General features: G+C 40.9%; 1 protein-coding gene across 1 annotated transcript in view; it reads right to left on the bottom strand.

Moving 5' to 3' along the window:
* The window catches only part of TENM2 (teneurin transmembrane protein 2), a 744,328-nt gene that overhangs the window by 647,833 nt on the left and 82,035 nt on the right, over nucleotides 1-14,460 (bottom strand). The window contains exon 3 of the mRNA XM_069029269.1: nucleotides 6,792-6,842. The gene's annotated coding sequence lies outside the window, so the exon portion shown is untranslated. The remainder of the gene's footprint in view (nucleotides 1-6,791; nucleotides 6,843-14,460) is intronic.

Raw genomic sequence — 14,460 nt, 5'->3', positions numbered from 1 at the left:
TCTTTAACATTTACTGCAATTCCTGATGTTATTTCTTAAAGATTCTTCACAGGAATTAAATTAAATTTTACTCAAGAGGAAAATGGGCAGTACTAGCGCTTTTTGATTGATCAACTATGTGGTACTTAAAAATTAAATAAAAGAATCCATTACAAAACATAACACATTGTATTCACTTATCCTGGTAATGAGTCTTCAGAACTGATCTATTCATGTTCTGCTGCTTTCAGGGGATCAATTTCTGTTGCTAATAACACCCATAACTTACACTAAGGGTGGAACAGCCTCTAAGAAGCACCACACACCAAACATAACTCACTGTAACACAGGCACCCTTGCTGTGAGCACACGCTTCGCTCAGGAGCAGTCCCAGCTCCTGTGCACTCTCCTGAAATACCTAGAAGGCACTAGGAATACCGGGATAAGGTGCTACAGCTCATCTAGCTTTATGTACTTCATAGTGAACTTCACTTTGAGGGGGTTTTTATGCAGTTTAAGCTTTTCAGGTGACTGGTTCAGAGACCAGTCCTGGCTCCTGTGCTTTCTCTGACATACAAGAGACTAAAGTACTGATGGGGTTTCCATATTTTCTCAGAAGTCTTTATGAAAAATATGATTAAAAAATATCTAATAACTTCTGTATTATAGGAACACAAAAATACATTGCCTCTCCTATGGAATAGCATCAGGCAAGTCCAGGACACAGAACTGAGTATGGTGCAGTGGGCTTATGTTACCAGAACAAGGTAACCAGCTCCAGAAGAGGAACCAGTCTGCCTGTGGCAGCCTGATGCTGCCCCCAAACCAATCAGCCCTGCTGAGAAGTCACAGGATCATGCTTCAGAAGCTGCTCTACTTTTGGGTCTCCAGCTCGATGCCATGTGGCTCAAGGACACTCCTCCAGCCAGCTCATGCACCTCCACAATCACACAGGAGTGTGTCATGGATAAAGGGAGCACCACTGGGGAGCAGCAGATTTGTTGGCTGTCACCAACTCTACAACTGCCTGCATGGGTGACCTTTAACAAGTGGTTAAACAGCTCACTCTGTCCCAGTTATTTCCCAAATCACCTCTATCTCCTTTCAGAGATACTTGGAGATTCATTCATGGGAAGATGCTGGCTGTGAGTTAAGCAGTGCTGTTATTTCTGAACAACTCCCTGCTGGAAAAGGCAGCACAAACAATGTATGGGGTTACAAACAGAGGAGAGGACAGTAACTGAGGCTGGATGAGACCTGAGGGAGCTGTCTACCCAATCCTGAGCTCAACACAGAGGTCATTCCAGTCTTGAAAGAATACGGGGATGGACACTCCACAGCCTCCCTGGGAAACCTGCTCCAGTGCTGGACTGCCCTCACTGCCCTGAGGACTTTTTCTTTATGTCAAGGCCTGTGGATATGGAGAAGGTGGCCAGGAAAACAGAATTTCTCACTAGAGCTTAGATGTTACTCATCATCTTTCACAGGTCAGCTCCAATCAAAAAAATATATTTTTTAAATTGAAAATTTTAAATTGAAAGTTTTATTTACACTCCAAGAAAACTACTCATTCAACCTTTCTTCATATACTTAGTCTGTTTAGTGCAGAATCCCTAAGAAGAATGACAAGAATAAAACTAATAAACCTCTCTGCCACTTGGGACCCTGTGGAACAGCATTACAGAATCCCTTTTACATCAGCCAGGGCACAGTGGCAGCCTGAGAGTGCTGTACACAGGCAGCTGCAGCCCTGCCAGGAATCCTGAGCTCCCGAGTCACAGACACCCACTCCTGAGCTGAGATCCCCGTACCACACTCCTCCCACGGGTCTCTCTGTGGGGTGGTGCAGTAACCACATCACATCAGAGCCTTCAAACCACCCCAGTGCTCTTCCAAGATATTAAACATACAGCTCGGTGGCCTTGGAAATACTTTTAAGTAACTGTAACTTTTTTCATTAATTTCAAGTCTCTTCTGTTAGCTCCATTTTCGTTGTTTTCACATGCCTGTGCATAAACTACAAAGCTATTTCCTAAACACTTAAAGGAAAAACTAAAAATGCCCTTGGACATAGACTGTGGACTAGAAGCAGTGACTGTCCCTTTTGAAAGCCACTTTACATAACATTAAATTACAATGTCACTAAAGAGAAAAGTGCAACATTTTGTTGTTCAGTAGAAACACCTTGGATAATACTGAAATAAGATCTCTAGTGGCTTGTGAAGTAGTTAGTTCAGTTGTTTAGCAATAACACCTTTGGATTTGTAAAGCTTCTACAATATCTAAAATAAGCTAAAAGAAGAAAGTTTAAAAAGTTTTCTCTAACTAGCTAAAACCACCTGCTGTAACTTGAATCAAGTAAAAGTTCTTAAGAACAACCTTCTTTTGAGATAACACATTTTTGAATTACTACACTGTAATTTTTGTACACTGCATCAGGCAATGGCTACTGCAACTTCTTACAACGTTACCAGCTTACTAATAAACGTGCATGAAGCGGAACAGGGCATACAAGTTATAATTCTTTGCCTGTGCCTGGCAACATAAACAGGTCTGATACCATCAGATGAAGAATTGAGGAATTAAACCCTCCAAAAGTCTGATGTAAAGGATTGGACATGCTAAAAGAGATGGTAAAAAGAGGCTGCTAAGAAATGGAACAACATTCAGGAGAGAAGCAATAGATCCACAAATGGAAATAGACATAACCACGAGAAAATGCTTTATCAACATAAGAGCCACAAAGGAGCTGTGCATTTCAAAATAAGCAAAAATTGTTTTTAAAGAAAAAAACAGCATGGCAGGTAGGACTTCAAAGACTTTACTGTAATAGACAGAAATGAACAATACAAAAAAATACAAAAGAAGAGAGAAAAAAAAAAATCCCACTAAGACCAAGATCAACTTATTCTATGTCCCTGCTATTACCCTGTTAACCCTTTGATGCCAATGCTGTGGAACCATTTTAGTGATCAAAGACAGTAAATATTTCAGCACCACAGCAGTTGCTGCCTCCAGGCAGCTCCTGAGCCTGCTCTCCAACCCTGCACCCCTCGATGTATCTCTGGCAGCTCCTGCACTTCCCTTCCCAGCTGGAAGGCACAGCAGCTCCCCTGCCCAGCCCATCTTCATTTTACTCCCAGCCAGACCCATAGAATGCACAACTGCCTCGTCAGAGAGAAGCCACACGAATCACTGGGCTCTGGGAGGAAAGCCCCCTTGATATTGTATTTCTAATCACAGAGAATAGGAACCAACGTATTCAAAAGAGGGGCACGGAATAGATAATTAAATGTCATTTAATAAGGGTAGAAGATGCAGCTATTACATGAAATACCAGGTTTCTTAGCTCAGAAACAGCTACAAAAAATATTTTTAATTGGATTAAGGTAAAACAGCAGGTAAAGCTATGGTTTCTTGCAAAATACATTGCAGTATTCTTGTGTCTTGTTTCTGAATCATTGACACGAGGAGGATTTTTGCCACTGGCTTTAGCAGAACAAAACTAGCTAGTAATGGAGTAAAAGTTTTCTTCTTGGAAATTTCAAAATAATTCTGAATCCTGAGAGAATACACAGTGCCATTGGTCTACAGTAAGATAGGATGGAGAAATGGAGTTTAAATGGTGCTGGGGAAGCTGAAAACTAACTGGCTAACGTGAAAAACTGTACGTAGAAAAAGAGATTTAAGCAAAAAGAAAGATTGAAGTCTAATGCTACATGAAAACAGAAATGAAATTTTCATGGAATTTACTTTTTGATATCTTCGCATGTGGATTTCTTTTCTTTTGTTGGCTGTTTTTCCAGCCAACAAAAGAAAAGACAGAAGACTTCCAGAGACAAGGCTTCAGAAACTTTTCGCTGAGGAAATATTTATCATGATTCATACACTTCTAAATGCCTATTTCAATCCTCTTTTTCAAATCATTTTGGTAACCACAGAAAAAATGTGGTTTGTTTTGCTTCAATATATAGTAAGCTGTAAAAACCAAATTCTGTTTACAGCAGAACCAGATTTTCTATTATTTTAGACAGTCATTTTCACAGAAAAACCTTTACATGTCATTACTAATGACATTACAACCCTCTCTAGCTGCCCTCAAGACCTAGCTGTTTTGTAGCAGACAATATTTGACATCTTAGTTTGCAATCTCAGAAAAAGCCAAGAGAACAGAAACTGTCCTGTCAGAAAAAGAATGGCTTCAGAAGCTGGTAAATATATCCCATTTCTATGGCGACGTGATCAAAATCGGAATGTTTGAATCAAGAGTTGCCTGCTTAGTGATTAATTGCAGATGTCAATACCAAGAGGTACCTGCAAGGCAATTAGCACTGTACTTGCCTAAATGTCACCGCACTGTAAATACAGAGTGGAAATAAATAGACAGATTGGCCTGGTGCATGTTGTTTGGATTTGGAACAGGAATCCTGGAAATGTGGTTCCTAACTGAGCCAATTTTTTATTATATGCTGCTGATATGCTACAAAAGACTTCTGTCTTTCTTTTTTTCCTGGTATACTGGGAGGTTAGTGCCACAGAACTCTCAAAATGCCACGTGGCGATCCTGACTAACCAAAGCCATCACATGCTGAAGAAACTTGGATAAATTGCTGCAGTTAAAGCTGTAAATCATGAGACTGAGATAGAATTTTGTTTGCCATTGGAACCCAAATTGATAAATTTTATGGCTGTTTACTTTGATAATACTTTTCTGTCCTGTCTGCCCCAATTTAGAGTCATGTGAATGACCAAGAAGGGAATCACAGCTACAGGCTGAGAGTCAAGAAGCAGACAAATAGAGGCTGATGTCACTGCTGTGCAAGACTAAATATATATTACCATTATATCTGTCAGACTGATATTCCATAGTTTAACTTCTATAAAAGGAAAACAATAACATTGACCACCCTCCTGCAACCCTTTTGGGGATTCAGTCATGTTTGTTCAGTAGATTAAAATCTGGAAAGTAATTGTTTCTAAAAACTGGGAGGGGGGCTTTTCTTTTCATCACACAGCCAAGATTTTATTTTTTCCAGTATTTTTCTCCTTTTAACTATAACATATTAGCTGCTGGTGGCCTTTGAAAACTAGAGGATCAGATGATGCTGGCTCTCCTTCCATCTGCTAGCTTGCATAATAAAAAAAAACTAATATATATATTAATATAAATATTAAATTCTTTTTTTTTTAACTAATTAGTACAGATGCAAAAATCTCATGGCCATGAAGGGTTTTGTGACAAAACTTCTCTGTTAAAATAAAGCTCATCTATAAATTTGGAAATCCTTGGCTATAAAAGTCTTTCATTAGCAGCACACACTAAACAATGATCACTGCTGTACGATGAGAGACAAATTAATGAATCAAACATTACAGATTTCATCACATTCACTCATTTGCATTTAAGCCAGTTTCCAGCTCTGTCATGCATTTGCTTTTAAACGAGCCCCTGTGGATAGTGCTGCAATGTTTGATTCATTAATTTGTTTCTCAGTGTACAGCAGTGCTCACTGTTCAGTATACGGTGAAATACTTTGAAAATATTTGTTTTAACAACCTATCCTTTATTTTAACAAAGAAATAATCCTGAAGAAGGAAATGCTGGCCATTTTGCAACGGAGCCCCTGCCAAATCTCCCAGTTGCTACCCCAGCCCATCGTTATACCACTGTGATATTATCTGGATTAAATCTTCACAGCTTGCTTTCACATATTCTACAATTTCATAAAGCTTTGAGCCAGCTCTTTGGGTTGGTATTATGATGCCAAATTCAACTCCTGGGAAGTTAAAGGTGGCTTTAAGCCTTTGCTCTCCAATCCTTGGATCAGTCCCAAGCAGTGACTTAGATCGGCCTCCTGGACACTCGGTGATACTCTACCACCACTGTGCCCAGTCCACCAGTTCCTGCACATTACAGCTGAGTGGGCTGCTTGGCAAAGCCATCTCTGTGAGAGCTGCAAAACTTTGGAACTTGCTTTTGGTTTGTAACAGCTTGAATTTGGTGACCTTACAGCACGCTGAAAGCACCATCTGTTCTAGAAGAAAAGACAGGCATGTTCCCTGGCTGGTCAGTGCACAGAAATGGGTGTTTTGGTAATTAGATGGGTGGCTGAGTTCTCAAGTTCTTGTCTGAACCTCAAATTTTATGTATTTGACTACAACATTGCTGTAGCAATCATTGCTCATGTTTAATTCCAAAGAAATAAATACTTATAGGCATAAAGGCACATTGCAACCAGGTTTTAGCAACCTACAGAAGGTGGCTCTTCTCATTTTCAGGTGGATTCAACAACACTCTGAATCTCCACTTGCCGGAACACAAGTCCGGTGGTCACCCGTGTTTTAGATGGCAAACTTAGGTGAAATTAGACCCAACCTAATGAAATCACAAAAGGTTTAAGCACAACAGGTTGCTTATGGTGCCTATGAATTTCCATCACTTGCTTTTTATTCCAGACAACAGGCTAATCTCTGCCAGGTACAGGTGAGGTAGAGTTTCCTTTGAGGAGTTGCTACGAAAATCAGCATCATTCTAGTTAACTCTGCCTCAGCTCTTCCCAATACTTGGATTTTCAGTTTTATTTATTCACTAAAGAAAACAGATTTGTCGATGTGCAAACAGTCTTAAACTGGGAGTATGAAAGAGTCCTGCCATGCTTCTCACTGATATCCTTCCCATTTACAGAATACACACATATCAATTAAACTCACCTGTTAATTAAAAGCTTGTCTGGAAAATTCCTTGCTAGTTGGAAGCAAAAGAAAGTGTAAAAACTATCTGAATGCTGGAGCTTTGAATTTTAATTACTTACTCCCAGGTTTGTTTGTGATCCCTCAGGTGTTGGCTGGGCAACAGCAAAGAACTGGAAAAGAGAAACAAAATTATTTTGTAATTTGTGCTGTAGGGAAGAAAATGTATTGAGAAGGCTTCTAATTTTCTCTTCTTATCTTGTTTAGATTTACTCTTTATTAATGTACTTATAAGGGAGTATCTGCACAAAAAGAAAAAAAGAGATTCTGGAAGATTACAGGCAACTACAGTGAATAATTGTTCTCTAGATTTGATATCTTTTTTTTTTAATAATATGAGAATTCCTACTGTGTTTGTCTCACAATGGAGAATATAATTATAAATGAGAATAATGCTTGTACATTTGGAATAAAGGCTAGAGCTTATCTGAGATCATCGATTATATATATGTATTAAATTTGATGTGCTGTTTATTTTATGTGCATCTAAATAGAAAAGACATTAGCAGTTTTAATAAAACTTGGGCACTTGTATGAATTTGATCCCTCTCGCTAGCTACCCATATAATAATAGCTGGGTTTTGACCATTTTCTTTCCTTCCTACATTTTTAAGAAAAATGATCTTTTTTAACAGAGCAGAATACTTCATCTAAAGAGAGTCTGTAAACTAAACATGGAGGCAGGGGATAGCTCTTCTGCTTTTCCTCATTAAAACAATCACCCCTTCCTCCTCCAAAGTCACAATATTTTAATACCATGAAGTTTTTAGTGCCCCTTTATTATGGATAAATACCTGGGATTCTAATTACGATCAGCAATTTTTCCAGTAGGAAAAAATTTGATATTTTACATAGGAACTTAGAAATTTCATGAGGTTTTTGATGAATCACTACTCGTGGGAAATTTGGCCATCTGAGTCAGGTGAAGATTTACACAATGAGTTCTCCAAGAACTGGGATGAGGACTTTCAATTTTTTCTCAACACACACACAGAGCATACACACATCTGTTTAAAAAGTTCACTTAACAGTTAAAATGCTACTCTTGCAAATTGACTTGCAGGCACCTAGATGACAATAGAAAATGCAATTGAAGTAACTCCGCTCATGCTAAGTAAGTTTTCTTCCTCAATACACTTAAAAGTTTCAAATTGAAAAAAAAAAAAGTCAAAAGGAACATAAATGGTAAACAGTTTATTTACTATGTATGTAAGCTAAATTCAAATTTATTGAGTGAAAATACTAAGCAGAAACTGAACACATGTGAGCGCAACAATTCGAGTCTGGTACAGGTTATAAGACAGTTAAAGAATCAGATGCTGCTTCAAAGTGCATTTAAGGGACTTGTAATGTTAAACAGCTCAGATTTCTCTTGCATTAAGCTCACAATGAAGGTTTCCTCATCAAATGAACAAGACTTCATGAACTGTGACTGCACAAGTAATTTTTGGCTATTACACTCAGCTGAGTGCTGCTGGTTTAGCAGTATATGTACAGTCATATATTCAAGCAGAGACTTTTGCTCACTGTGTTCAGCTAAAAATTCTGAATATTCTGCAAGTCAGTAATTTTAGGAGCCTTAAATAAATTAAAATATGGAAGCATATTAGAGGTGGATGAAAAATAAACCATGAGAAATTCCATCACAGTTTAAGAAAGAAAGGAAGAAAGAAAAGGTGAAAAAACCTGAAAAGCAAGCAGGTATCTATCATCCTTTTTTTTTTTTTTTTTTTTTTTTTTTTTTTTTTTTTTTTATAGCTACATGTCTTTCAAATGGAGACAATATATTTTTTACTGCAGTTTTCTGGGGGACAGGCCTTGTAAGCAGAATCTTGTTTACAACAGAAAATACACTGCACTAGGAGTAGCCATGATACATTCAGAGACCCAACCTACAATTACTGAGACATTTTGTGAATCTGTCACTTATAAAAGAAAGCCCTATGAAAATTCAAACACCAGCAGCTCTGGTGTAGGTGTGGTGGTGCATCACCACACCTCCTTTTGAATCGACCTTAAAACGTTCATTTGTGAGAGCAGGCAACATGTAAATACAACTCAAAATATTAATACATATTCTTTCTGGGGGAATGAGAACCTAAAAAAGGATAATGCTATGTGCAGCCAGACGTCTCCAAAAGGGGACAGAGCTACCACAGTGACTAAGATGATGAAAATACCTTTTAGAATATTTTATATCCAAACAGCACATCTATTATTCTCTGCATTTTGAAATGTCTCTAAAAGTAATTTTTTTTTAAAGAGCAATGAGAATTTTTTATTCATACGTTCATACTTGGTTTTTGTTATTTTTACTTGTTGGCATCCAAAATGAATTCCAGTATTTTTTGCATACTACTGTTAATTTCTACTGCTGGGGGAGTGACTCTCTTCCTTTATGGCTGCTATCACTGACTTCTTCTCAATAGTTGTGAGACAGAATCCTACATAAAAATGGCAAACCATATTAAACTTCTGTATGATCCTTGATGATCTGCCAGAGTGTCTGATCCATTCCAGAGTACACAAGTCCAGCTATGTGCCCTGGTTAATAAATAAACAGTTCATGTAAAACTTCTCTTTTCTCCCACTGTCTTAATCCTCCATTTTGTTTGAAGAAATCCATATTATATTTCAATCAGGATCTCTTTTCTTAAGAGAACATTAAGTAGTGTCTTAGGTCTGAAATTTATAAATGAAGCAAAACTTTTTGCTAGCAAAGCTTTTGGCAAAATATCTTTCCATGTATTGCACAGTCTGTTATCGTCATGATCAGCACAGATTTTGTACATCCCAACAGCCTGGTCTCTTATGAGTGAGAAATTTCACTTCTCCAAATGAAGTGAAGGATAATGCATGGGATTTAGCATGGAAATCATTCACTCACTGTTGAGTGCTTTTCTGGTTCTCTCCTTGGCAAATATGAAAAAAATACATCTGTCATTATTCTTGGTAGTACAGACATGTATCAACTGAGAGATGGACTACAGCTCCCAAAACATTTTCAAAAAGCTGCCACTAAACATTATGAGTGCTGAAATTAAAAAATAATTAGCCACTGCCACCTTGATCTGCACCTGTACAACTTCTGCAAGATATCATTACCCAATTCCTTATAAATTAAAAACTGATTTGGGATTTACTGTTATATTAATATTATTCAATATTATCTATAAAGATCATATTTAATATATTTTAGACATACAAACTGCTAGTTTAATTTCTACATGATATACTTTTCTACATTTCTGTAAGGTGAAGAGGAGGGACATACAGGGCTCCTCCCTCAGGACAGACCTGCCTAGGCTTGGTTTGGTCGTAGTACAACAGGAGACACCCGAGCTGATCCCAGGTAGTGTGGGATAATTTCCCAGCATACTGCACACCCAAAAGAGTGTGGAATGGCATCAAAAACTGCATTCTCCAGCACTATGCAAGGCAGCTCTTTGTCAAACCTGACAGTTTTTCCAACCCTGCTAATGAGAGGGTAAAACAAATTCAGAACTCGAGCCCACATTTTAGGCTTGCATGGGAGATGCCTCTCCTTTTGGATGAACACTGCCAGGACTGGGGGCCAGAGCACATTTTTTCCTACAGGCATCACGACCTGTCGGCAATTTGTGAATCCCCAGTTTATACCAAAACGTTATGGTGATGCCTTTTGTTAATTTCAAGGATTTATAAGTAAGGATGGAATACTTTTTTAGCAGACAGGAAAGCACAAATCAATATATCAGGGAAGGACCTGAGCAGAGCAGCAATCATACTACAAATATTTGTCAGAGCTGAGTGATTTCCACACAAATAAAGTGAGGCTGCCATCGGCAAGCAGCTCCAGCCTTGCAGTGTCAGAGCAGTGCTGCGAGCACTGCCCCAGCCCCAAGGTCACCCCCACAGGGAGCAGGGGTTGTGACACTCGCAGGGGCTGTGACCCTCACAGGGGTTGTGGCCCTCGCAGGGGCTGTGACCCTCACAGGGGCTGTGGCCCTCGCAGGGGCTGTGACACTCGCAGGGGCTGTGACCCTCACAGGGGCTGTGACCCTCGCAGGGGTTGTGACAGTCACAGGGGCTGTGGCCCTCACAGGGGTTGTGGCCCTCGCAGGGGCTGTGACCCTCGCAGGGGCTGTGGCCCTCGCAGGGGCTGTGGCCCTCGCAGGGGCTGTGACCCTCGCAGGGGCTGTGGCCCTCGCAGGGGCTGTGGCCCTCGCAGGGGCTGTGACACTCACAGGGGCTGTGGCCCTCGCAGGGGCTGTGACCCTCACAGGGGCTGTGACACTCGCAGGGGCTGTGACCCTCGCAGGGGTTGTGACAGTCACAGGGGCTGTGACACTCGCAGGGGCTGTGACCCTCACAGGGGCTGTGACCCTCGCAGGGGCTGTGACAGTCACAGGGGCTGTGGCCCTCACAGGGGTTGTGACAGTCACAGGGGCTGTGGCCCTCACAGGGGTTGTGGCCCTCGCAGGGGCTGTGGCCCTCGCAGGGGTTGTGACCCTCGCAGGGGCTGTGGCCCTCACAGGGGCTGTGACCCTCGCAGGGGCTGTGACCCTCGCAGGGGCTGTGGCCCTCGCAGGGGCTGTGACCCTCGCAGGGGCTGTGACCCTCACAGGGGCTGTGACCCTCGCAGGGGCTGTGACCCTCGCAGGGGCTGTGGCCCTCGCAGGGGTTGTGACAGTCACAGGGGCTGTGACCCTCGCAGGGGCTGTGACCCTCGCAGGGGCTGTGACCCTCGCAGGGGCTGTGACACTCGCAGGGGCTGTGACACTCGCAGGGCTGTGACACTCGCAGGGGCTGTGACAGTCACAGGGGCTGTGACACTCGCAGGGGCTGTGACACTCACAGGTGCTGTGACCCTCGCAGGGGCTGTGACCCTCGCAGGGGCTGTGACCCTCGCGAGCCGATACCAAAGCTCTGCCCTTACAAACAGTGACTCCCCAGCAAGGCAAAGCTTAACTCTTCACAGTGACCCCCACGCCCCTTTTGCAAACTAAACAGCTCAAGTTAGGAACTTTTACTTCACAAGAAAATGCAGAGGCTCTTCTTTTCTCTTTAGTTTGCAACTTCCTCTTCCTAGAGGAGAAGGAGGAAATAGGAAGATACAACATTCATATCCCATAGCTGGCTAGAGCCCATGGTTTCACATTCTCTCACCAGAACATCCCAGAGGTCTGACAGCTGACCACAGCCTGCCTTGTGATACTCACAACTGATCCATCAGGTTGGGTCTTGCATGAGGATGAGGAGAAATGCAACTCTCAGTCTTACAATTTGAATGTTGTGCCACAGAATGAAAGTAAACTTTTTTTTAAGGTAGGAAAGCCAGCTATTGCAGCAAATCTGGCTTCCAGTTCTTCACACCAAAGCTGTTGCTTCTTCTTTAAACCAACTCATTAGTAAAATACTTTTGCATTTCATCTACAATTCAGGACTGACAATACAAAGTCTAATTAACCTCAGATATGTTTGAAGTTCCATTATCACCTTATTTACCCACAGTTTGTACAGTCTGGCCTTCTATCCAGTTCAAACTACTTATGCAGGTGTCCTGGGTTGCAGTGTATTCTATTACCATCCTCATGAGCAGTGGAAATCAGGTGGGGCAGTGTTTCCTTGCCTCCACCCCCCAGACTATCTTGCTGTTAATGACCCATCATTGTCCTGCCGCATGACTCAGAGATAACTCCCTCCGGACTATCTTCTGTTAATGAGCCTAATCAACACTTGGCCTCATGACTCATTACCCCATTGTGAGATGCTCCACCCAGAGGGAGGAACCAAGCATCCCATTGTGGATATAATCTGGGACTCTGAGCACCAGAGAGAACCCTTCCACTAGATTTCCAGAGGACAGGAGCTACACAGCCACCACTGGACCTCCTGAGGAAGAGCCAGACCCTTTTTCTACAGGATCACTGCTTCAGAGGGCTGCAGCGGCCATTCCACCAGACTGCTACCACCACCCTGCCTAACAGGGACTCAGGTTGTATCTTGACTCTGTCAGTTTGAACCAGTGTTTTCTTTTAGTTTTTTTTTTCCTTTTCTTTAATTTCCATTAAATTGTTGTTCTGACTTGGTGCCTCCCACTGGTTTGTTTTCAAACTAGTACAGTATGTTATATCAAATTAAACATCCCATTTTAGCGGGATTCCAATATTCAGTTAGAGTGACAGCCTCTGGAATCCAAAATATTATTCAGCATTTTTAAAACAGTATAGAATATATTTAATTTAAAAATCAGTGAGCCAGCTAAATAATTAATCTGAGTAACGAAACCACACATTCTGAGATTTTTGAAGTTTGATAAGAGTAAATGGGAGATTTTCAGAAGGACTAAGCACTCAAGGTGTTTCCCTTCTGGCATTTCTATCCAGGTGTTCAAAAGTGGTCAGTATTTCATATAATGAGAATATTTGAAAGTGTGGTCATTCAATATTTAAATGATGAACAAATTTCTTGAAAATATTGCCCTGCTGTCTCTAATCACAATGTGCTGGTGTCTTAGGTTACCAAAAATTAGAGATGAAACTCCTGAAATGATAACTGAACACCTTTCATGAGCCCTAAATTCACGAAGACAATAACCTCTCCTCCTCAATGTATTCACTATTTTCAGTGTGAAATATTAGACTTGTTTCAGCTGCTCTGTAATCTCTTTCTGAACCACGGATGCCACGCAAGGATTGTAATCCTCTGCTGTTGTACAGGGTAACCAGGGTTTTTTGACATTTAAAATATCCAGCGGCATGACAAGACGTTGTATTTGCATATACATAAATTGTGCCAGGGAAATTCAATGAGTGACAAACCATCAACAAGCTGCAGCATTGCCTGTGGCTTTCACATCAAGCATGGCTGCATATAAAAATGTTACAGTGCTGAAGAAAAGCAGCCTGACCACCACAGCATCTGTTTTATATAAACTCCTCTGAAAAAGAGAATTCATCCTTTAAAAACTACAGAAAAAAAAAAAAAAAACAAAAACCTACTTATTGTATTTATTTGAAACCTTCTTGTATTGGCAATACATTGAGGGGGGGAAAAAAGTTTCCTTTATGATATGATACTTGACATCAACTTCTGTGTGAGAATTTTCTTCCCCATCCATCCCTGACTATCTGCAGTGGTATCTCCTGAGGTTAAAGTAGGCTGTGATGCCTGCTTGTTATAGCTTCCTATGGCATCCCACCGGTGCCTCTCCCCTCACCTGAAGAAGCAGATGAACTGTACAACTAAACCTATGGCTAGTGAGGATTAATGTCACAGAAAAGTAAAACATGGATTGGTTTTCATGTGACTGATAGTGCATATATTCCTCAGAATCACAGCACAGTCCAGAGGGATATTTCATGCAGTTCAAACAAGCAACTCATGCAAACCATCTGCAGCTTAACCACATGACAGACCCAGAGGTGATTTCAGAGTTGCCAGTGAAACAAACTCTGATTCCTCCCAGAGAGACAAGTACTGCTGCAAAACAATGCTGAACGTTTCACACCTTGGCATGAGCCTTGTGAGAGCTGACCAAAAGAAAAGGGGAATAAGGTAGCAAAGAAAAAAGGAGCTAAAAAAGAAACTAAATTAAACTTTAAAAAAACCCTGAAGCTAGAAACTAATGCACAAAGTAAAACCACTCTTTGTTGCATAAACCCTGCTTTCTCTCCAGCTAGGAGGGTTAGGTACTGTACAAACACCAAATTTAGCATTTTTTTTTATTTTAGGCTAAGACAGTTGTAC

The sequence above is a fragment of the Aphelocoma coerulescens genome, chromosome 13 (genome assembly GCF_041296385.1).
Source record: "Aphelocoma coerulescens isolate FSJ_1873_10779 chromosome 13, UR_Acoe_1.0, whole genome shotgun sequence".
Lineage (NCBI taxonomy): Eukaryota > Metazoa > Chordata > Aves > Passeriformes > Corvidae > Aphelocoma > Aphelocoma coerulescens.
This window is presented reverse-complemented; position numbering and strand designations above follow the sequence as displayed.